Source organism: Protopterus annectens, chromosome 6.part0 (assembly GCF_019279795.1).
Source record: "Protopterus annectens isolate FY-2018-M chromosome 6.part0, PAN1.0, whole genome shotgun sequence".
Classification (NCBI taxonomy): Eukaryota; Metazoa; Chordata; order Ceratodontiformes; family Protopteridae; genus Protopterus; species Protopterus annectens.
This window is the reverse complement of record NC_056737.1, coordinates 1,466,116,650-1,466,142,415: the sequence shown is the minus strand read 5'-3', so window position 1 is coordinate 1,466,142,415 and position 25,766 is coordinate 1,466,116,650. Positions and strand designations below refer to the sequence as shown.

The 25,766-nt window shown below is 36.9% G+C and overlaps 1 protein-coding gene across 1 annotated transcript in view; it reads left to right on the top strand.

Moving 5' to 3' along the window:
- LRP1B (LDL receptor related protein 1B) overlaps positions 1-25,766 on the top strand; it is a gene marked incomplete at its 5' end in the record, with an annotated part of 5,941,474 nt that overhangs the window by 4,804,297 nt on the left and 1,111,411 nt on the right. The window lies entirely within an intron of this gene.

The window sequence follows — 25,766 nt, the reverse complement described above, 5'->3', positions numbered from 1 at the left end:
TTCAGGCATTCTTTCTACAAAATAACTTCAGATTCTTCCAAATGAATTTTACCCAAGATTTAGCTATATTAAACATTGTTTATACTTTTTGTCTTGCCCTGTGAAAGCATTTCACCCCAAATATCCCAGTTGGTGGGTTATAATAATGCAGCCTTTCTTTTGTAAATCATTTGCTTCTAATGATTTAAACAAATTCTGCTGAAACAGCTCCTTTGTCTTGCAACAACACTGCCATAGTACCTGGGTTGACCTCTGTGTTTTCTGCCATCTTTGCTTGCCTTGAGTGCAATTCTCCCAGCCAACACTGTGCTAGGAATGGAATGGAATGATCCCTTTATGATGATTAGGGGAATTTCCCCAATGTTGTATAGACATTTTCATTAGTTATTTGTAATACTACTTAAGTCGCCAGTGAAAAGAGGCCACTGGCCTAGTGGGACTAACCCAGTCATCAAAGTCTAAACAAATAAATATGTACAAAATAAAGCCTGAATATGACATATTCTATTATTGAGATTAAGATCCTGTAGCAATGCATGTAGGTACTTATATAATGCAAACTCTTTAGGTTTGATGTAGAAATAAGTATGTTTCTTCAGAAAGTCAGTTAAATTGTCTAGTGAATGGGAATAGTTTGCAGTCATTTAAATCCACTTTTGTTGTTGAACAGTGACCTTCATTTTTTAAACCTTTTGCCTGGATATGAGGACATATTTGCAGAAGTGAAGCTTTCCCATTACATATGATGTCAGGGATCCGGCTGCCTCAAATATAGTTGTAATATTCTCTACATGATTAGACTAGCTTTTTTTGAGCTGCTATTCTTCCAGATCCATCTGTAGAATGAGATAAGTCTAATTTAAGTTAATAGTCTGCTGTAATTAACTATATGTTCTTATTTTGATAAATGTGCTTCTTGAAAGCTTACTATTTTAGTATAATTTTATTATTGTAATACAAAGTTGTTTTCCTTTTGATTCAGAAGTATACTAAATTTAGTTAGGCACTGAGTAAATAAAGTGTAGGAATAGAGTTTGTTTGATTTTTTTCCTGTGATATTGCTCCATAAAATGATCTTTAACATTGTAACAAAAGGTAGGAATTGACATCTAGTATATAAGTGAACTTTTCCATTGGTCCTGACTAAAATATAGTAAGAATACAGCCATACATAGATTTATAAACAATATTAGTGGACATGAACAACAAAAAAGAAACGTTTCAATTTTCCTGTGATAGTGTAGAGTTTGCTGTGTAGGTTAGAGATTTGGCTACTTGAGTAGTTAAGATTCTTCTAACCTATCTCAATTTAAAAGGAAATAAGAAGTTTTAATTTAAGGGAAATATGCTACCAATATGTAAATCTTTTGATAGTTTGATAAGTCAGCATTTAATGGAGCCTATGTCGTGGAGGGCTTCATCTAATATGGTTTCCTTAGAGGGTCACTTGGCTAATAATGACATTTGTATTCAGTGATATTTTTAGCAGCTGGTAAAGATCAAATGGATAAGTGATCCTTCTTTCAAATTATGTTATCATTAACAACATATATGTGAGCTATATGTTGAAAATTTTGTTTTTATTTTGGCTTTTCAAGGTTAGGGATCGCCACAGTTAAACTTTGGTCTGCTAATGATTGGCAGTAGATTTTTTAGGGGTGCTGGGATGCCAGCTCAATGCCCAACCTTTAACAAAGGCACGCCCATTCTACACATTTCTTTCGAACACCACTCGACCACAGGGAGGACATGCAGACTCCACACAGAAGGTGCTCCAGCCGAGAATCGAAGGGGAGAACCTCTTGCTGTGATGCAACAACTCTACTGCTGCATCACTGTGGCTTGAGCTATATGTTGAAAATAATCTATGTTATTAACTTTGTATAGATCTAATCCTTAACACATCTCTCAGCTTTACTGTGTCAGCAGTGTGTTTGATGTTAATGATAAAAACGTATATAAAATAGAGCAGGTATGATCAGAGGTTAAAATCATTAACTGAAGTCATCACTGCTAAAGGAATGCCTGTTGAAGTGATCTTATGAATCTAATTTTATTAAATTACAATACACTTTAATAGCAGAAGATGAAGATTATTAAATGAAGGAGTTATATTGTCCAGGAGTACTAGAGCCAGAGGGCCTCATTGTTTGAAATAGCACCATAGACAGTTGGTATTACAGTGACTTTATCCACAAAAAAAGATGTATTTATTTATTTATTTGTTTGTTTATTTACTCACTCTTTGTTGACCAACTTAGTCTCACTAGGCTGCTAGCCTGTTTTCAGGGGAGTACTGATGTGGTATTTATACTACTAGAGGAAAATTTGGCTAGGGCATCGGGTAACATCTCCTACTCTTCTTTATAGGTGCCGTAGGATCTTTTACATCTGCCTGAGCTACCACCAAATCAGTCATTATGAAGCCCTGATTCAATGGCTCATTTGAAGAATGATCCCCCACTTGGAACCAAAACAGGAGGTACCCTCAAATTTAATTTAGCCATTGAAACTTTTGCAGCTCTGCCCATGATACACAAAACTACAGTTTAGATGAAATGAGGTAATGAAATTAGTGAATCACATGGGACTAAAGAGCTACAGATGCATATCGTTTGAGTAAATAAAATAAAAGGTAGTTTATTTGGAGGTGCATTATTCTGAGAAGGTTATTAATTTGGATGTATTACCTGATAAATAAGAATGGGAGCAGGAAAAAGGCGAAGTAATTATCACTATCATTTTATTTATTTGAAGAAAAGGAGAGATATGGTTAAATAAGAACTGTGCTTTGCTAGCTGGGTGGGGGGTCTTAGGATATGAGTAGTCAGACCATGGTTTCAAAGCCCATGCAATAAATTAATCTGACATGACACAAAACTATTTAAAACTGCATTAGTCAAAGGAACAACTGCACTTTCACCAAAAAAACACATAAAAACGCAATACATTTTTTCAGGGGGCAAGCCAACTAACACACAACTTCCTACATTATTTACAAATACTAAATAGCTGCAAGGAAAGGGCAAAGACTACATATATCAATTCCCATTCTGATCCCTTTAAAACAGTAGAAACAGAGCTCCAGCACAACAGATAATAAAACATTTCAAACACAAACAGCAACACTGAAACTGAATGGTCCCATTAACTGAAAGATAATTTCCAATGAAAACATTAAAAGTACAAAAGTTGATTTAATTAACACTACCCAAAAGCCTTCTATGACGCATCATTAATTAAATTACATATTCCCACCAAAATATATCGATATTCCGTGAGCACATCAGATTTTGCAAACACTGAAGGGAAGGCCCAAAGAAATGGTTTTCTAAGGCTATTGAAAATAATTCTTGAAGGTCAGAGAGAGTGTTCTCACAGTTCATCTACTGATTAAGAATTAGGAGACTAGACATTGCAAATACTTCTTTCATTAATGGTCAAGAATCAGATACCACAACAGGAGGAGTTGACTAGAAGTAAATAGAGTAAATAGAACATTTTGAGGGACTCCAGAATCCTGTGGGTATATCAGCCTCTGAAGGTTCAGTGCCAGTAAATTTGGTTGGACTGGTTTGATTTTTGTACTTAAAGAGTGCTGGTATAGAATTAGTGGGTGATGGTAAAATCTGAAAATTCTGGACATTTTTGTGGTGTTTTGGTTAATGTGTGATTAACATAACTTTTCAGTGGTTGCTGCAAGATAAAAAAAAACATACCCTAGATTATCAAAATGTTGTGATAATCCCATTTTCAAAAAGAGGAGAAGAAGGTGTGCTCCAAAGGTAGATGCATAGATAATTACACTCTTTTTCCTTCCTTCCCGAGAAAGCCTGTACCAGAAATGATTTTGTTTTTTTCGGTACTGATTCTGACCAGACTATGGAACAGTGTATCACAAAAGAGCACATATGCTGACCGGAAACATGCCGGTACTGCCTGTGTTCTATGGACCTGAAATGGCATATGACCTTTTACCCCTGAACGTTGTTTGGGAGATGACACAGTACTTCAAGGGTTTCTCTTGCATGCCATCATGTCCCTATGAGTAGCAAGAGTTGTCCCCACATTCATATAGTTAATTTATATACATTTGGGTGGACATAGACCTTTGTTAGAGGTATATCTTGTCACCAATACTGTTTGTGATTTTCAGGGGGTTAATATCCAGGAAAACTTAAGTTATGAGAATACCTAGCTTGCTGATGTGGGAACTGCACCTCCGATCTTTGCAGATGAATTCGTCTTCTTAGCATCAAGCAGATGTGATCTCTGGCACACACTGCAGTGGCTTGCTTCTATTTTTGAAACTGCTGTCTGAAAATAACCATGTCCAAATCCAAGGTTATGTTATACCTACCAGAAAAGAAGGGATTCTTCTATGCAGGCCAGAGAGGATAGGGTACCCATTGTAGTCCCAAGAACCATGATTATGATTCCTAAAACAGCAAAAATAAAGTATGATAAGCAGAGTGAGGTGAAGGGAAAACTGCTCTTGGCACAAGCTATGGGGGGGGGGGGGTGACTGTGAGTGCAGAATAACTGCTACTTGGACATCAAACAAAATTCCACTATTTATTTCAGCAGCCATGGTTCATATCATGTCTGCTGAAATGTCTACATTTAAAAGTTTAACTGTAGAACAGAACTTGTCAACACTCCATGCTACAGTTCAGAACTTTAGAAGGTTTTTTTTTATCCTCGTATTTGGATTAAGGATAGGATGAGTGTGTGAACTGTTGGGAGTGTCAGATGACCAAGCTACAGCTCTGAGAAGGAGTACATGCAAATGCCAAGACTGCTGTATCTTGGAGATAAACCAAGGTGAGATAATCACCTAACTAATCTTCTAAGAAAGAAAAAACATTGTGTCAAATATATAAAACAACAAAACAATTACAGTAAGAAATTTCAGTAAAGAAACAACTAAAAATGATATAGTTTATAAGAAACAGAGATATACAAGTTCCCTAATAAATGTAAAGATAATAAGAAAATAGTTTATAAATATGTTAACCAAAATAGGAATCTACAAATGTTAGTAGGGCTTATTCATACCAACACGATTGTTATTGGGAACTTTGAAATAGTAAATACATTCAATAAATATTTTCCTGAATTGCCTACATCATATTATGTTACTACTACTATTTATTCCTTACCTATTCCATCTGCTCATGTCCTAATATCTCAATGGTAGGTGTCTCCCAAGAATTACGTAAAGTTAAAAAAAATCTGTTTGATGAGACTAGACAGTTTCTTGGGTAAATATATATGTATGAGCCTTAACAGTGTAATTGATCCACTAACATGTTTGCTTAATTACATGCTGCAAGCCTGCAACTTGGAGCAGTATTTAGGTACTAGAAAATATAATTCTTTGTGACAGTGTGTAAGGGAAGTAACAAATAATAAAAATTTAATTATATACTGATAAGTATAAAAGGAAAATGTTTTGAAAGATGTTTACTTAGTTGTAGATAGATGGTATCCATGGGACCTTACTGAAGCCTAATATACAATCATTTAGAAAAGGAAGGTCAAACAAAGTTCTGCGAAAAAGTCTCTATGTTACTAGATCAAGGGAGACCTGCTCTAGCTATCTAACCCAATGTCATTAAGGCAAACCATATATTATTACATTATAAGCGTATGCTACTAGATGTAAATCTACACATTATTAGGTTCATAGGTTCCTACTAGGCTATCTGCCCTAGGGCATTTATAAGCCTAGCCAGAATGTGTTTGGCTTTCGCCACCCATTTTAAATAAATTTTGCTATGCCCTTTTTCGAGGTTAGTATACTGTGCCTCTGTCTATCAGTGACACAGAAGTGATACCTGGGTTAAACCTATGATCTCCCATCCACCCATCAAGATTCCTCTTGAAGAGAGTCAATGAGGGACTCTGCCTAACCTAGACTGGGATTTTATTCCAGAGTGAAGGGAGCCTTTGGATTATGAATCTGTCCCTCCAGCATGTCCTATTTATTTCAGTGCTGAGGTTCAAGTCTCTCGAGCATGTAGCACGATGGGATTTGGATTTTCTGAGGTGCAGCATGTCCATTAAATCCGGGTTGGACATGGCTTTATACGTCAGGCACAGATTGCCCCTGAACAGGCGGTATGCCACTGAGTAGAGCTGGTGTTTCTTTAACCAGGCAGCATATGGCATCTGTTTGAGCCCTTTGATCCTCTTGGTGAGGTACATTTGGGGTCTTTCCAGTTGCTGCAGGTGTCTTGTAAGGTACATCCCAAAAGGGGCATTGTACTCAATTATGGGCCTGATGAGGGATGAGTAAAGAGGCACAATGACCTCCCCTGATCTAGATGTGAATCCCTTCATGATTAGGTATGCTATATAAAATGTTTTTCTAACCACTTTGGCCACGTGGTTGTCAAATGAGAGACTGCTATCAACTTGGGTCCCCAGGTCCCTAATTGCGTCTTCTGTACTTAATGGATTACCACCTATGTGGTAATTTGTGGGCACTTTGTTTTTGCCAAAGGGGATGACTATACACTTGTTGGCATTTAGCTTGAGGCCATGGTTCTGGCACCAGTTGTCTGTTTCTATGAGGCCCTTTTGGAGGATGCTTGTGTTGGCTGGATAGTCTATTATAGCGCCCAGTTTGCAGTCATCTGCGAACTTGGTCAGCCACAGTCCTTCTGTGTTGGCCTGTACCTCCGATAAATATATACCAAACAAGAGAGGTCCCAGGACTGAGCCTTGTGGGATGCCACTTGTAACTGGTTTGGAGTCTGACATGGCTCCAGCAATTCTGCCCATGTGGGTTCTGTCCTTGGGCCAGTTTGCAACCCATCTAGTGACATAGGGGTTTATATTTAAGCTGGTGAGCTTATCTATAATGCCCGAGTGGGGTATTGTATCAAAGGCTTTTGCGAGGTCCAGGTAGGCTGTGTGGACCACCTTCCACTCATCAATGACCTTGGTGACTGTTTCAAAGAAATCAACCAGGTTTAAGAGGCAGGATCTGCCCTTAACAAAGCCGAACTGGGTAGGATCCAGTGTCTGTAGGCCCCTAATATCTTTATTTATGAGGTCCATGATGATCCTTTCAATAGCTTTGCAGACCAAGCTAGTCAGGCTTATGGTGCGATAGTTTCCAGGATCTGTTGAGGCACCACCTTTGTGGAGAGGGACCACTGTTGCTGTACGCCACTCTTTGGGTACATATCCTGTAGTAAGGCTGAGATTGAACAGTAGTTTTATGTTTGGGTTTAGCTCTTCTTGGAGTTCATGTAGGACGCAGCCTGGGACACCATCTGGTCCCATTGATGCTGTATTTTTTGCTTTGGAGAGGGCAGCTCTTACCTGAGCATCTGAGATGTCAGGGGGGAAGCACTCTCCTGGGATAGATATTTGCCCTTTTGGTGGGGAGGGGGGGAGAAGTTTGCACTGAACCTGTCAGCTAGGATGTTGGCAATGTCTGTGGGTTCTGTGTATTTTTTGTCATTTTGGACAAATTCTGAGCATATCTGGGAATTCCCACCCAGGTTCCTAACATAACTAAAGAAAGCCTTGTGATTATCCTTAGTGTCCTGTGCAATTTTTCTCTCGAAGCTGGCCTTAGACGATTTCATGAGTGCCCGTAGTTTTTTGCTAATACTGATCAGAGATGCCTTCCCTTTTTGGGATTTTGCTCTATCATTTAGTAGCTTCCTCCTTCTATTGTATAGTTTGTTTATGACTGGGGTCCACCAGACAGGACGTCTGCCTTTGGAGGATTGGGTCTTGGTTTTATTTGGGATTGCATGATCCATGCATTCCTGAAGGTGTTCATAGAATGCATTTATAAAGGATTCTGCGGTCTGGGCCGTATTTTCTACAGGCCCGGGGGTTTTGAAGGATTCCACCTCGGTTTTGAGGAGTGTGAAATTTGCTTTAGAGAAGTTTTTCACTGTGGTTTTCTGGGCAGGAGGTGGAGTCGGGATGTGAATATCCAGTGAGATTAGTTTATGTTCTGATCTTACCAGTGAGTGATACACTTCTGGTCTGGAGCATAGAGTCCCCATGTTGGTGATGATCAGGTCCAGTATGTTTTCCCCTCTTGTGGGAGTGGTAACAAGTTGTTCCATAGCATTTGAGTTTATAAATTCTAGGAACCTTTGGGCTAGGGTGTTGGAACTAGAGTAATGCTCCCAGTCTATGTTTGGGTAGTTGAAGTCACCCAATATAATGGTGTTTGGAGAGACCTTCATATTTTCCAGTGTTCTCAGGAAGGCAGAGTGGGGTTCCTGGGTTTGAGAGGGTGGTCTGTAACAGGCTATAAACTGAAAGGCAGTTTTGCCCACTGTTAGTTGCACATGGATAGTCTCTGATGCTTCGTGCTGTGCCGCCAACCTGGAGTTGTGGGTATCTTTGACGAATATTGACGAACATTGATATTGATATTGATTGGATAAACATCAAAGAGCAAAGTGTCATATTTCGGGGAATGAGATCATCTCGAAAATGAAGAAAATGAGAGTCCATTGGGACTGGTTCCTTTTAGTATGGTGATTTCAACCCTGATTATGGCTTCAAATATATGGATATTTCAATACATTGATAACTGTAAGACAGGGTAGAGATAAAAGACTCAATGGACATTAAAGCGTTAAATACTGTAAGTGCTTAATTAGCTTGCATAATTGGACCAACAGTTTAGGATAAAAGATCAACTCTAAATAAAGGTAACAGTTTATGGTGCTAAATATGATGATAATGTTGATATAAAATTAGAGGCAGACACCTTTAGATTGCATAGCAGATCAGATATATAGGTATTAGAATTTGCTCAACATGTAACCATAAACAATGTGTACTGGAGATAAAAGCAACAGCTTTACAAAGATGGGACTGACATAAAAGTATTATAGCAAGAGAGCCAATTATTCTTAAAACATTAGATATTTCAACAGTAGGTCCTATCATTGATGGCAACTTGATTATATGTTCACTCTCTAAAGGACAGTTAAAAATGTTACAGCAGTACAGTGATCATATCTAAAGAGAATGATTAAATCAAAGTTCTTACTTATACTGAGTGACTAAAGTATCTTAACTTGCACGCTATTTTATATAGGTATGTGAGAAATAAGTTATACTTAGCTTACAAAACAGTGAACAGTTCTGCTCTGAGAGAGAAATTAAGCTTTAAATTAATCTCTCAGTATCCAGGTATGAGAAAGAGGACCATGTTTTAAAATATGTAGGAATAAAACTATAAAAAAAAGGTTTCTTATACAACTCAAATGATTCCAAAAACATGGAACAAAATACCTGTTGAAATGAAGTACATAGGTTCATTAGTATCATTTAAAGAAAGTTGGATAATTGCATGGAATTAACCAGTGTATTCCAGGACTGAGTGAGTCTGTGACTTAAAGGCTCTAATGGACTGCATACATTAAACTATGAACTATGGAGTACAGGAAATCAAAGAAGAGCCAAATCCAGTCCCCCAAAGCACTGTCTGTTTCAGGGACATGCTCGTTGTCACAAAGAAAGTAAAGCAAGGCTGAGAGGAATCAAACCATGTACCTCAGGAAGCAACTCAGTAACAGTTTACATGTTAAAAAAATCACGTTTTGGGCTTTTTGTGAGAATACGCTAGCTTTAGTGGCATATTCAATGTCCTGTACTCTGCAACTGACAGTGAAAAATATCAAAGCATGTGCTATTATTTATTGGTGCTATACCAAGTTTCACATAAAACCAGATTTTGGATACAATATTGCACTGAGTCACTTTACAGTTGAAGTTATACCATCAAAGTTGTTTTGTGATAATCTGTTTTGACATGTGTCACAAGATATACTTCTTTGTAGAACCTAAGAAAACGTGAAGATTTTGTCCTAAGCCTAGAATATTTGATATTTTTCAATGTGTGTTTTTTGGGATATGCAGGGTCACATCATACAGATTTGTTGTGGGGAAAAAAAGTTTACACTGTACTGTTGATGGAAGTTAGCTTGAGGATTGTATTTCGAAATGTTAGTACTAGATATTTTTCCCTTTATTTTACCAGAATGATAGCTGTGTACCTTTGTTAATACCGTTGTGGAACAGTCTAGATGTACTGCGGAAAAGTTAGACTGAGACATCATTATTATGTTGCAGGAGCCATAGCAAGTTGTGTTAAGAGTTCATGGAGTACCTTTACCAAATCCTTTATACCTTATCTGTCACAACATGTGTTCAGGCCTAGATTACTGATCTGATAAGAATGAAACTGCAAATTTGGATGGGCTTGATATATACAGTAATTTCTATTTTATACATAATGACTCATAATGCTATATCTTCCCCTTGTACTGTAACTCCTCTTTTCTAGTTTGTCGTATAGATAAAGGCCATGCTGTGCTGTTTACATGGGTTCACATGTTGATACTAAGCTTAAAGCCTGTGAATATCAAGAAGATTAACCGTATCATCCAAAAGTATTATGAATTTGTTAGTTTCCCCTAGTAACTCAACTGTTCCCCATACCCTCATGTGAATTTATGGCCTCTTATACGTTCATTAAGTCTGTTTTTAGTCTGTGCTGGGTAATTACTCTCCTCGATGTTTAATAGGAGTCTGTTCTGAAAGCTAGATTAGGTACCTTTCCTACCAGCAGATGCTGTTAATGTATTGTTGAAAGTCTAGGCCTTTAGACCAGATGTTTACTGTGATGCTGCTTTTAAAGACATGAAGGAAATCAGAAAGGGTATCATCTTTCATAGCACAAAAACTAAGTGGAGATCCTCCCACAAGAATCTGTATGACAGAGGGTTGGGAGGGTGGCCTAATGGTTAAGGTGTTTGCCTTACAAACACAAGGTTCAGGGTTGGAGTCTCACAAGGGATAATTGGCTAGGCTTGAAATGGCTCACAAGAGCAGTTAGCCTAGTACTAATCTATGAACCTATAAATTTATGAACCTATAATAGAGGATAAGAAAAGGGGATGTAATCTTTTGGGGTGCAGTCCATTGAATACATTTATAATTTTTATTTTAATTTAAATGATAATAATGAATGTCTGAGGTCTTTTCAGCTGGTGGAGTTGCTTAGAAAAGTACATGTTTTAAGGGGAGTCATACCTTCTGAGTTCTAATAAGGTATGAGTAATGTAACAATGACTTTGTGCACAAGAGGAGATACCCTAAAAACAAGCTGTGCAAGATAGAATGATTTTCTAACCATAACAGAAGTAGTTCTCCAAAGAAAACTCATTTGCTGCTGAAGTACCCAGATCTCTCATGACTTTTTCCATCTGGGGGTGTCATTTGTATGTTATGGGATGCTGGATTGCCCAAAGACAGAGATGATGTATTTTTTCACATTAGCAGTAATGTGGTAATTGGGGGGGGTGTCATTTATTTTTTTATTTTATTTTACATTTGTTGATTGGGCTAGTCTAGCTGGATACATGTCCATTTTCAGTAAAGGCCCGGGGAGAAAAGCTCCACAATAAAAATGGGTTAGTAAAATCAAGTGTTGTTATACATTCAAATAAGAAATATTATACAAAAATAGGTGTTACAGAGAAAAAACTGGTGCATAAGTATTACTAGCAAAATACTTTACAATACTGAAAATAAGCAAGCAAGAAGATATATATATATATATATATATATATATATATATATATATATATATATATATATATTTTTTATTTAAGGGTGAATATAAAGGTTAAGAAAATAGAAAGTTTTAGTCCGGGTTTGTAAAGGACAGAGCTAATGAGAATTAAGCACAGGTTTTAGCTGCTTCTTGAAGATTCAAACACAAATACTATACTAACCTAGAAAAAGGTTTGAAGGGGTGAAAAAGGGTAGAGGGAATAATAGTATAGTCAGGGTTTTATATGTTATACGTTTCTAGATTTCCGTAAAGTAAAGCTAATGCAATTGACATTAATGTTGAACGCACTAAGTTTTGCTTTGCCACACTTAATACAAACACCTGTGCTTTTCTATGACTCAGCATTCAGACATCTTGCAAAGCTGGCTCATGAGCACATAACAGAAGCATTGACATAAGCTGAAAATTAACAATAGAGCACCATCTCAATGAATTCCTGGTTGTTTTATCTAAAAATGTGTTTAAATGCTGAATTTATTAAGTAGAAAGGGACTATTGAATTTGCTTTCTTTATAATTTGTTGTTCAAACAGGGTAATATGAAACTGGTAGGAAAAGAGGTTGGCGTTTGCAAGTCTGACAGTTCGCCCCCATGGCTAGGCAAACTAAATTACTCGAGATTAACAGTAACTTCTACAAGTTAATATGGTACTTTATGGCTGTATGCAGCAAGGAGCCGTAAAGAACTATAAAAATAGAAGCTGTTCAGCAGCGCATGGATTAACCTTCCAGCAGTAATGCTTGCACAATTGTTGACATTTCATTAGCAGTTAGGATCTGCAGAAGGAAAATCTTTGAGCAGCTTTCAGATACCCTTGTGCATGTCAAATTATTCATGAGCTTTAAAAGGAGAATAAGCAAATCTTTTTTTTTTTTTTTTCAATTTTTATAATGCTGTGTCTTAGTCTCAGACCAGTATAAACAGCATGTCATAAGAACTAATGGTTTAGGGATGCAGAGAAGTTAATTTTATTGTAACTCACAAAATTAAAAGTTTCACAGCCTGACCAAGTGATTACCTTTATTCTTTGTACTGCAGAGGCATGGGGATTCTCCAGAGCTAGTAAAAAGTGAAGCAGAGAAGCCATACAGATCAACTGGAGATCCATGACAATGAATCTATATACTTATAAAAGGTTAAAAAGGTAAAACAAGCCATCCATTTTTGTTTTCTTAAGCTGACAATCCCAACATAAAACTCTTCAAACACAGCACTACGAATGCTCAAGCTCACAGATCTGCAACAATATTTTTCATGTAATGCCACATAGCAGAATAAACAGTCATCAAAATCTGCTGCAGGCATCTATCTGTTTTTCCATTCCCAAATTTCAAATGTATACCTTATTCCACAAACACATTTAACATTGACATCAGATGTGTACATTCTCTAGATACCAGTTGTTTACATAAGTCATGTAATGCTTTGCATCAAGTAAGCATAATCCCTGCCTTTAACCTTTTTTTGTCATCATGATCTATTTGAAATGTTTCCACATGTTAGCCTGTCAGCGTTGACCTACAACTGGCCATGTGATAGCCATATTCAAACCAATTTGCTTGACTCCTTCACTTGTACCAGTACAATGAGCTTTAGAAGAGGATCTAAGAAATTCTAGAATGCACATGCTCAGACTGTTTGAAATTAATCCCAGAAATGGAAACAACACTAAACACTATAGCTTAATGGACAGGGGCAGTCAGTGCTGAACTCAAAATCGCTCTGCTAACTGTGATAAGTATATGGGTCTATGTTACATAATCCAACCACACTTCGCTGAAACTCTTTTCATAGAGATGAAAAGACTGAATGTTCAATAAAGAGAACGTTCAAATCAGCAAAAAATACCACAGGGAAAGGAAGCGCTACACACACAGCAGTATGTCAAACCCACCCAGGTGGGGGCCTGTGCCCCCCACACCTCCCCATTTATAAATACCAACTCTGAGATCACACTACATTTGGAAAAAGGGCAGTTTCCTAACACTGGCCAATTGCTTCCTTTGTCTGTGGAATTTTTCTCTGATGTTCGCTTTATTGATTATGTGAAGTAGACACATATATATTTATATCTATAAATATCTATATATTTATATATAGAGATATATATTTATATGTATATCTGTCTATCTTAGGAATGTCAAGAAATCCTATTATAATAGAAACATTAGCATGTATTCTTTCTCTCTATTTCCTAAGTATTGTATATCAGCTTAAGAGAACTATCAAAGGGAATTGCAAGGATAGGCATGAGACCGAAACAGAAAATAATATTGCTTAGCAATATACACAACTCCTTCAGCTGCATTTGAAGAATAAAAAATACAGAATTAGTGATAAAGATTCAGAAGATCTTGACACATTTTCAAATATTGTCTTTTTCTGTATTTGATATTGCCAGTCATTTTAATTGCATGAATAATTGCAACATAAGGAAACAATAACATCAATAAAATCTATTTCTCCATTATTTAGTTTTCTATATATAAGTAACTGTCAGCAATCTGCATTGTGGTGGTGTGAAATAGCCAAACATGGAAGTTTCAGAGCATATCTTTTGTTTTACAATGTTGTTTTCTGGATGCATGGAGAATGGACCTTGAACTGTTTCAACAGAAATAAGACATGCATGCATGCGCTTGTAATAATGATCTGTGGTAATTTATCACAAATAATAGAAAATGACTTAATTCATTACAAAGTCTGTAAAATATATGTCTAATAGAAGTACAAGAGTTGAGCTGCAGGTGAAAAAATGCACTTAACATCAAAGAGCTGCAGCCAGATTAGAGGCCTGTATAGTAAGACAAGAAGTGCAAATTAAATCATTACACTTGAAAGATTTACTGACAGCTCCCTATTAAGTTTAAGAAGCAATGAAAACAGAGCCTTAGGTCTACTCGTTGAGGCTAAAGTGAATAAAAAGAAGAGATGCGTGCAATAAAGTTCCTTCATCACCAGACAATGCAGTAAAGTAAGAATGCTGTGTCATAAAAGTTGAGTCAAAAAGCAGTCAAGCCAAATTCTAACCAAGTCTCAGGTGAATTTAAAAATCCATTTGGTGTTCTGCCGAACAATGGAACAGCAATAAATAACTAGAGTATAGATAAAATAACTATAGCTTGACAATGCAAAACACAAATGAGTACATTCAGTCTGCTCAACTATTGTTTGAATGGCATAACCATTCAAATAATTTTAAGAGGTCTACATAAAATCTACAGGCACTTAAATATAGAAAAAAATCACTGTGTGCTTCTGTGAATTTCTTTAATTACTGTGTGATTGTAAGAAATAGATGTGGGTCATTCTTAGTAAGTTGCGGAAGTCATTTATAATGCTGTATACAGATGCACAGATAACTGAGCCATTATGTAGTTGCTTAAAATGTCAGTTACATAATGAAAAAACAAAACAAAACATGCCATTAGTATAAAATAATCTGTATGGCCTGACAGCAGGCTATTGCAAACTATAAGGACTACAGCAGTTAGAAGGTGGGTAAAATATTGTTTCTGTAGAAGTGGGTTCAAACTGCTGCAATACTTTTTGGAAGGGTATTTTTCTTTTAGTTGTTTTGTTATGCACTAGAGATATGCCTTGTCAATGAAGTGCTATGGTAGTGCAAGGAATAATTATCTCTTTTGTTATGCTTATGGAGTGAGTTGGAAGCCCTTATTGACATTGCAGTCGGATCACCACAGTGTTACTGAGACTATATATGTAGCTTTTATAGATATGGAAATAATTGTTTATGAAAATTTAGAGAAACAATTCTGTACATTATTCGGCATCATAATATATTATACTGTTGATGTACACTGTGAATGCACTGATTTGCATAACTGCAAAGAAGAGTTTTACAGAATATATTACTGTTTGTTCCTTTTAGTGACATTTACTATTCATAAGATGGTCATATTTGCTTGACTTAAATTTTTATCCTATGTTATCAGGAAATGGCATGGAAGGATGTAAGTGTGATGGCTGCTGAAGGTGGACCATCCCGCAGCTGTTAGGTCCAACTAAGCAGCACTCAAAGATTACCTGTCTCAATGGGATTTTAACTTGTTTTAGTGTCATCCTCAGCCAGCCTGTCAGCACCAATAGTTGTATAAGGCACTGGGGCAACTGCCTCTTGTTTAGGGATATCATGTTTCTTCTAATGTAAGCTAATTGTACATGCAAAAGATTAATATTCTTATTTAAACTGGTAACTATTCTCTCAGACAGTAAACAGTGCAAAATCAGCATTACATTATCAAAGCATCACATCCTACATATAATGTGATAGAAAAAAAAAAAAAATATATATATATATATATATATATATATATATGTATATATACATATAGATATATAGATATAAATATATATCTACACACACACACACACACACACACACACACACACACACACACACACACACACACACACACTCACATATATATATCATTGTCTAAGCTTCTTAGCTTTCCCACATAGCCTGCCACCTTACTTCAGCAATGAAGCCAAAATACTAACACTGCACCGGTCGGTACCCATGCTTACTGTTACTAGGAGTTGCCAGTAACATGAGACTTAGCTGTTAAGGTCCAATAAACCTGCACAATATACTGGAAAGATTTTGGTAATCAGGCTGTTCAGGGATAAGGTGCCTTTCTGGTGCTGAAATTGGGGGTGTCACTAGTCCCTGAGGGCACTGTATTGTCACATATAAGACTATAACTTTGCAGTTGCCTATGTACAGGTGAATAATCTTAGGTATCATACTCTGGGGGAGATGCAGAGAGATCTTGGTTTCTACTTATGTCTCCAAAGAATGCAATGTATTGGCACTGAACATTCTACCTTCACCAACTGGAATGAAGAATTAATTGGTTTTGTGTGAGGAGAACTGTAATAAACAGCCAAATGTTTTATGTGTTTAAAAAGGAAAACAAATAAAAAGTTAGCTAATTATATTAGAGCTGTAATTGATTAAAATGTTTATAGGTTCATAGGAGCTCACTAGACTATTATATTAGAGCTGTAATTGATTAAAATGTTTATAGGTTCATAGGAGCTCACTACACTATTATATTAGAGCTGTAATTGATTAAAATGTTTATAGGTTCATAGGAGCTCACTAGACTAATGACCCTAGTGCCTTTACAAGCCTAGCCAAGTTAAACCCATGTTCCTTAACTGACCTTGTTTGGATGGCTGTTATTCACAGATTACTTCATGATCAGAACCGATGGCCCCTGTCCATGTGGGATACAGGTGCCACCGCCTGTGTGAATTTACAGTCTCCCATGCAATTGTCTAGGATGAACTTGAATAGGATTATTGAGGTGTTCTGCTTTACATAAACTGGGAGTTTATTCCAGAGGAGTGGCAATCTCTGGGAGATATATATCTATCTCTCAAGCATGTTCTTTTAATGCCACAGGCTAGGTTGAGATCCCTGGAGTGAGTGACTCTTGTCCCATTTGATTTATGGATATGCATCTTTTCTATTAGGGCAAGGTCAGACACTGCTCTGTAGGTCAGGCACAAGTCGCCTTTCGAGATACAGAGTACAGTGACAGGGCTTTCAGTCTTTCCATGTAGGTTATGTTTTAGAGGCACTGAATTTTCTTAGTGAGAAACCTCTGTGGTCTCACCAGCTGCTGTAGGTGTCTGTTGAGGTACATGCAAAGGGAAGCATTGTAGTCTATTAGTGGTCTGATGAGGGTTGAGTACAGAAAAGTTATAACATTCTTATTTTGGATGCAATGATCTTGCTTATGAAATGTGCAACATAGAAGGCTTTCCTTATCACTATGGACATATGGTGGTTGAAGTTTAGATTGCTATCAACTTGTGTTCCCAAATCTCACATCACTGCATTATATCTTGGGGGGGGGTGCTGTCAGTATTGCAATTTTCAGGGACGTCCTCTTTGCCAAAGGGGATAATAGTGCACTTTTTTGGTTTAGTTTTAGTCTGTGGCTTTGGCACCAGTTATTTGTTTGTGTTAGCCCATTTTGTTAACATCATTTGGGGACTCAATGATTGCACCCAGTTTGCAATCATCAACAAATTTAGTAAGCCACAAGTCATCTCCTTTCACCTGGACTTCCAAGAAATACATTCTAAACAGTAAAGAACCCAGCAGAGATCCTTGTGGTACAACACTGGTAACTGGTCTACTGGTAGAGGTAGAACCCCCAACTTTGACAGTATGTGTTCTGTAGGTGAGTCAATTGGCTACCCATCTAGTGATGTGTGGGTTAGCTGTAAGAGTTTCTCAATGATAACCTGAGTGGGGGATTGTGTCAAAAGCCTTGGCTAAGTCAAGATAGGCAGTAGTACTGTTTTGTCTTTAGCCAGGGCATTCGTTGACATTCTGGAAGAAGTCCACCATGTTCAGTAAGCACTATCTATCCTCAACAAAGCAAAACTGGGTCAGGTCAGGAGTTTGAAGGTCATCTATATCCTAGTTGATAAGGACCATGATGATTCTTTCCATGACCTTGCAGATAAGGGAGGTTAGTCCTATCAGTCTATAGTTCCCAGGATCAGTTGATAGATACCCTTTGTGCAAGGGGATTACTGTTGCTGTTCTCCACTCTGCTGGGACAAAGCCAGTGCTCAGGCTGTGGTTAAAGAGAGTGCCAAGTAGTTCTGCTAGGTCTTGTTTTAGATTGTTTAGTATGCAGCCTGGGATGTTATGTGGAGCCATAGAGGCCGTATTTTTGGCCTTGGAAAGTGCAGATATGACCTGCTCTTTAAACATACTAGATACAGGACTGGTGTCAGGTATGCTTTGGGGTATGGCTGGTGGAGAAAGGGGTGTGAAGTTTGCTCCAAATCTGTCAGCTAACAGGTTTACAATTTCCTCTGATACAGTATGAGAGGTACCATCCATTATAAGTTGGGCACATAGTCAGGCATTCCCTTTTAGATTATGGATGTTGCTAAAGAATGCCGTCAGTTTCTCTTTAGCTAGGTATGCAAATTTTGCTTTATAAATAGCTTTAGAGTGCTTTACAAGATATCGGATTTGCTTGTTCAAGCTGTGCAGGGTACTCTTCTTCTGCTGAGTAAGTTCCCTCTTGTTCTTAGACATCAGTTTCTTCCTTTTGTTATATAACCTAGTAATACTTGAGGTCCACCAGGGTGGCCTGTTTTTTTGGGACGACCTGGTTTTGATCTGGTCAGGTACAGCCAAGTGTATACACTTGTTTAGGTCATTATACAGGGCATTTGTGTACTCCTCTGTATGGGAATCATTGTTGGCTGTGTTAGCGGCGGTTTGACATTTTTATATCATCACTTAGTTGGCTGTAGTTTGCTTTGGAGAAAATGTTCAGTCTTTTTGCTCCTGGGGAGGCATCAAGCATGATCATTACTTCAAATGAGACAGATTTATGGTCTGACCTTACCAGGTAGGGCAACACACAAGGCATAGTGCAGTGACCTCCCATACTCTTATAACACATCCTGCTTTTATTTCTCATTCTTTTATCATCTGACTTTCATTTTATTTTTCACATATTCATTATCTAAATGAGTTCTTGTTAAGCACTGTCAGTTTCAACTTGCCCAAACAACAAAGAATGATATTAGGAATAATGCTTTGCATATGTTTTTATATTGATGTCAGAGGTCTGAATAACAGAAGAAGAAAAAGAAAGGAAGTATTTGAAAAAAATGAATCGGCATTAATTGACCCACTGTCAAAAACATGGTATCTAAAGAAAGACTTTACTGTCAAATGGATAACTATGAATTACTTCACAGGCTGATAGCAAAAGATAAGACAGTAATAGAGAACATGGAGTTTAGGCTTGATAGTCATGCAGTTCACATTGGACTTTAATGATAAATACACGCATGGTTGTGGACGAATTAACAAAGAGGTATGGCTGTATGACAGTAGTCTTCAGGGAACCACAGGCTGATAAGGGTAATTTTGGAGTCTTATCCAAAGTCTACTTAATGATAATTTGATCCACGTATGTAATTCCATTAAGGGCTTTAACTGTGCCTATAATGACTTGAAATAAATTCCTGGGCAAAGTGAATAGATGAGTAGCAACTAAGTTAAGCAAATAAGGGAAACATCTATAAGAAATCCCCTTTGGTTATAATATTGATAAATAATGAGTTATAGCACTACAAAATAAAATAAAAGCTCCTCTTGCTAGTAAGAGTCATGCACTTATACATAATAAACAGAATTAAACAAGGAATAAAGAAACATGACATTGTCATACCTTAATATAGAAACTGATTACAGCCTGAAAGGATGTTACAGCTAACAAAGAACCAAATGAAAATAAAAGGAAACAAGAAAAATAGTGTTAAAAAATAAGAACATTACCATCAATAAACATTTACAGACTGACTGTCACCTGGGGATGAGTCTGGTCTGAGGTGGAAGATGATCAATTAAGAAGCTAGCAGGGGTGATGCCCACCCACACATCTTAGCTAAACCCCACCACAGACCATTCTATGAGAAAGGCTATGGGAGTGTACATCATTCATGTTAGGACTTAGGACACTAGCCATGCACACTTTATTTCCAGGCAAGCAAATCCGGTGCACAGAACTTACCTGTCTTAGGTACAGCATAGTGGGCATTGTACTGTGTTTGCTGGCTGGTGGTTGGGGAAGACTATACGCCTAGCATACAAGACCCCATGTAGTCAACAAGGATAATCCTTCAGAGAGAAGTCCCTGCTCCTTGGAATATGAGACCTCTGATCTCAGGTTTCCCATTTGTGTCTTATTGACTTTAATCCAGGGGGCAATTCAAACTGGTGTCTCAAATGAAGAGAAAAAAAAAAGAATTAAAATGAATATCACATTTTTAGACAAGTAAAACATAGATAATGAAAGAGAGAGATACCATAAGGGCAACATCCATACATTAATATACTAGATAATAAGAAAGTCATTAAATGATGCAAAGAAAATCAAAAGTGAGTGTGCAAGTTAATTTAGCTCACTGAAAACTTAAGAGCAATTAAACACTATGCTACATCATTTTCATTATATGGAAGTAGCAGGGGGCCCAATGGTATTATAAGTAGTTATATCCATACAGCATTTCTTACATACACGACAGAAATAGAGGAATTTATAAGCAACTCAAAAGTATGCAAAACCAATAGAGACAACAAAATTAAAGCAGATGGGTATCCAATTCACTCCTATCTTGCCATTTTACTTAAGATATCTTTTAGGATATGAGTGCTGTCTTTTCAGAAAGAGAAAAGGTCCTCGATTCCAGTTTATGATGGTTAAGTTGGCTAATCCAATGAGACATGTTATAAACAAACAAGCATTATGCAATGTTAAAAGTAGTGGAAAATATCATATTATATGTTATTAAGAACAATCTAGCTCTCACAGGATTTGTTAAAACACACAGCATGTTTATAATAGGGACATCACAGCCTGCACTAACCTAGATGTTTTTGCAATGTGTTGGCAGCTGTACACTTGGAACTGAATATAAAATGTATTTTATTGGACTAAGTCAGGCATTTGATGGAGCTGACCACCAAATTGTAGCAGAGAAATTGTGAGTTTGGAGTCAGTGGGGTGTTGGTAAAATGGAGGTAGATAGATATGGTTATGCACAGGCTGGAAAATGATCCATGAAGGCCTGTGTTCTACCCAGTTAACAAAGTGATAAGTAGATAAATACATACATGGATATTGGTAAGAACAGGACAAAAAACTGGAAGCATACCAAACTGTTTCAGTGGTAGCACTGCAAAGCTAAGTGATGGATTCATGTCTTTTCACTCTTTATGTAAGCCATATAAGGAAGCATGTTTAACAGTATCAGCAGATAGCACAACATTGGCACTGTCATCTCCGGTAATGAATATATGGTTATACTTTATACTGTATAATAACATACTTATATTTAAACTGAACAGCCGAGAATAATCTGGTTTTCAAAATATTAGAAAACAATAATGAGATTGTAGAGAACCCGCACGCCTACAAATATTTGTGTCAGACTGTTGAAGTCAGTGAATATATGCACTTGGGGACTGTTTACACTTAAATCATTAAGTTTAAAAAAAACCCACATACTGGCAACATCTGTATTTAGGGTAATAGGAGGCAATTTAAATTTGTCTGGGTAACTACATGCCCAAGTGTTTTTTTTAACTTGGTCATACATTATGGAATTTTATTTCTATTTTTATGTTTTACCTCTCCATGTGTGTTGTATACACATGTGTGTGTGTGTGTGTGTGTGTGTGTGTGTGTGTGTGTGTGTGTGTGTGTGTGTGTGTGTGTGTGTGTCTGTGTATATTTGAAGTAATTTACTAATAAAATTCAGAACCTATGCTATGTTTTGATTCATAAAGTAAATAATGTACAAACTAATTGCAAATGTAAAGAGAACAGAAAGCCAAATCTATGTGTCAAAACTCAGAACCACAAGCAACCACACTGCAATCTGAATGCTTTTCCCGGTAAATCACAGTCAGTTACACAGGACAAAAGCACTTATCTGCCTGCTATTCAGCTTGCTGTGCACAGTTCCTGGGGACAGCATCTTCTCTTTGTAGTTACTTTTGCTTCTAATTGCAAACCTACTAATTTAAAATTTACCTTTGCAAATAATATGGATGCAATGTACTAAATAAAATGTGCGATAACATCTGCTTTGCCTGTGAACATTAAGCAGCATGGCCTCACGAGTGAGCAATCTCATTTCAGTAATGTGACAGACTTCTTTGTCAGGTAGCTTGGCTACTTGATACTAATCTTGTGAGATTCCTTCAAGTATATGGTGCAAGTACATGTAAGACATAACTGATCAGAAGCTGGTTCATCTCCCTAATTAAGAGAATGGCAATATATACATAAGCTCTGTGCTGGAAAATATTACAGGCAGAATCCCATAGCATTTATTATGGCATCTATTCTTTTTTTTTTAATTTTAAATCAACACAACATGAGGGTATGCAAATTTGTAAAATGCAACAGAATATGGGTCACTTACTACTGATATAACTACACTACACTACTCACGAATTAGATGACTAACTTCATATATGTATAAATAAAAATGTCAATTTTCAGAGCATAAGAATGTTCATAAGTACAATTGGTAAAGAGAAGTTTAGTCTGGCATGATAGTCTGGAAATGGTAACTGTTAATTTGCAGAATAAACTAAAGATTTATGTACTTATATACTTAACTCCCGTACAATTATCAGTATATTTTTCCTTACTGAAGTAATGCCACTGACAGGTTTGTGCAATTTTTAGAAATAGTTTTATTAAACCCTTCAGCATTAATACCACTAAGTAGAGCAGTTGTCAAATCATTTACCAGACATAATGGACCAGTTCTCAGTCTTATGACATTTCATGAAGACTGTCTGTAAAAAATAAATATCCTTTTTTTAATTTGGCAGATTCCCCAGCATTGCTAATTATCAACGTAAGGATAGACTGAGAAGGTTATTACTACATCCCTTCTCTCACAGGTTGCTGCATGTAGATCTGTCCCTCATTTAAAGAGTACTACAGTTTATTTCTATTGGAGAAAGTAAACTTAAAGGAAAACTATACCCTACATTAGTAATCTTAGGTATTAGGAAAACTATACCCTGCATAAGTATTTTTAAAAGATATTAGAAAAACAATACTCCACATAAGTATTATTAAAAGCATTAGGAAAACAATGCTCCACATAAGCATTATTTAAAACTATACCCCACATAGCTATTCTTATAAAGATCATGAATAATGCTGATAAGCACATAGCTGTAAACTAAAGTCCTACTGAAAGTTACAAGTCACAGCAGAAGTTCAGGTGCAATTTGTACATCAGAGGATGATGCTGACTAAGTACTCCTTGGCTGTATTTCCAAGTATTTCTTCACAGAGCTGGTTGTGACCCAGGCAACATACTGCTGGAGTAGATGGTAGGGAGAGATTGCATGGAGTTATGGGAGTGCTTGAGAATGGATTAGGGGAAGTTAGGGAGGATGATAAGCCAAAAGCCCATATTAGGTAGGCACACTGTCTGTTTCCCATCAAGTAAATGTGGTGGTTCAGTGTATTATGAATATGCTACCATTCTACCACCAAATGACAGTATTTTAGGGACTTCTCCATGACAAACCTAAATTCCCAAAATCTCCCACATTCAGACCCAACTGAGTGGACTGCCCACATTTAACTTCCGTTCTTACCAGCATCTAAACAGCTGTGTGGAGGAGTCTGTTTCCATCCGCCATTAATATAATTGTAAATGCAGAAATTAATCTATGTAATAAAACTCCTGTATTAACAAAGTGCATAACAAAAGAAAGAATATAATAAAAAGTTGTAAGCCATCCCATCACCTACCTCTATTTCACACAGTAAAATATGCCATTAAGGACCTTTATAGCCCTATAAGAAAATGTAAGTACAGTACAAACTTAAGTCAGGGCTGATACCAAAGAAAACTGCAACACTTTCTTCAGTTTTGTTTGAAAATTAAAGAATAATATTCAATATTGCATTTAAATCATCCATAATTATATCACACATCCCTGTCCCAAGGATATAGCCAATATATTAGCAGAAACATGTAGTGCTGTCTCTATCCTATCTTCCCACATTTTTGCAACCACTATCTCTATTTTTATTTTTTTTGCTATAAAAATCTTAGAACAAGTCTTAAAATCCCTGAGAAATGCTAAAAATAATGTTTCTGTAAACCCAGATAACATACCAAGCTGCATTCTCAATGGTGTCAATTATGCATTATATGAACATCTACTTAAACTGTTCAAACTCAGCCTATCCTCAGGTTTTGTCCCTGATGCCTGGAGAACAGCTTCTGTGACTTCTTCACACAAGGGTGGCATTTCTACAGACTCAGGTAACTGTAGGCCAACAGCCTCACCAGACTTATATGCATATCCTTTGAATGTATCATATCAGAACTCATTTATACATAGGGTTACCATATTTGGTTGTATGTAAAAGAGGACTTATTTCATCCTGTTAGGGCTGAAGAGCAAAAAAAAAAAAGGTCTTTAGTGTCTTTAGTCTTGTCTTTAATGTATTTATGAATTAAAGACAAGTAGTCCGTGTTTGGGGATTTTTGATTGGCCTGTATGCCGGTATACGAGCCAGTCAAAACCTTGCACAGCAGACCCTCTTCTGTTCAATGCGGAACATCAAGCAGTTCTGCATTGAACAGAGGTCCGCTTTTTTGATTGGCTCATATACCGGTATATAAGCCAATCAGAAACGCACAGCGGACCCTCTTCTGTTCAGTGCGGAACATTAAGCTGATCTGCATTGAGCGGAGCTCCGTTTTTTGACAGGCTCTTATACCGGTATATGAGCCAATCAAAAAAAAAAAAAAAAAAAAAAAACAAAGCGGAGGAAAGACTCTGAAATAGGGATGTCTGATTTTTGAAAATTCTGCGATTTAAAACCCGGACAAATCACAGAATTTTCAAAAACTGCCCAGACAGGATCCCAAAAAAGAGGACGTGTCCGGGGAAACCCGGACGTATGGTAACCTTATTTATACAGACATAGGCAACTTAACTGATCTAGACACAACTCAGTTTGGTCTGTATATCTGGAAATTAGAAAACTTCTTTAGAAAATTTACAGATGCTATGGACAGTAGCAATTTTGCACATGCTGCTTATCTTGAGCTGGCCAGGCTTGTGTACTAAAAACAATCTCAAAGTAAATGCAAAAAAGTGTGGCATAGTAGAATTCAGCAAAAAAGAGTGTTTCCACCACTTCTTTTATAAGTGATACTTTTCTTCAAACAGATACAGTCTTAGAGACATGAACTGATGTGAAAAGCTGTCTCCCATTTAATAATCATGTTTCTACGATTCCAGAAAATTGTTCAATCTAATCCAGTTAATTTTCAAGAGAGTATCATTAAGATTGAACAAAGTCACCATACCACTGTACTCTTTCCTTATCAGACCCATCATTAAATATATTGCCCCCTGTGGTCTGTATAAATCCAAATATATCACTCAACTGGAAACACCCCATTGAGTTTTAACCAAAAACATTAAAGACCTTAAATCCTTCAACTGTCCCAGTACATTAGCACAACTTTCCTTCAGTAGCCTACTGGTTGCTCAGAGATG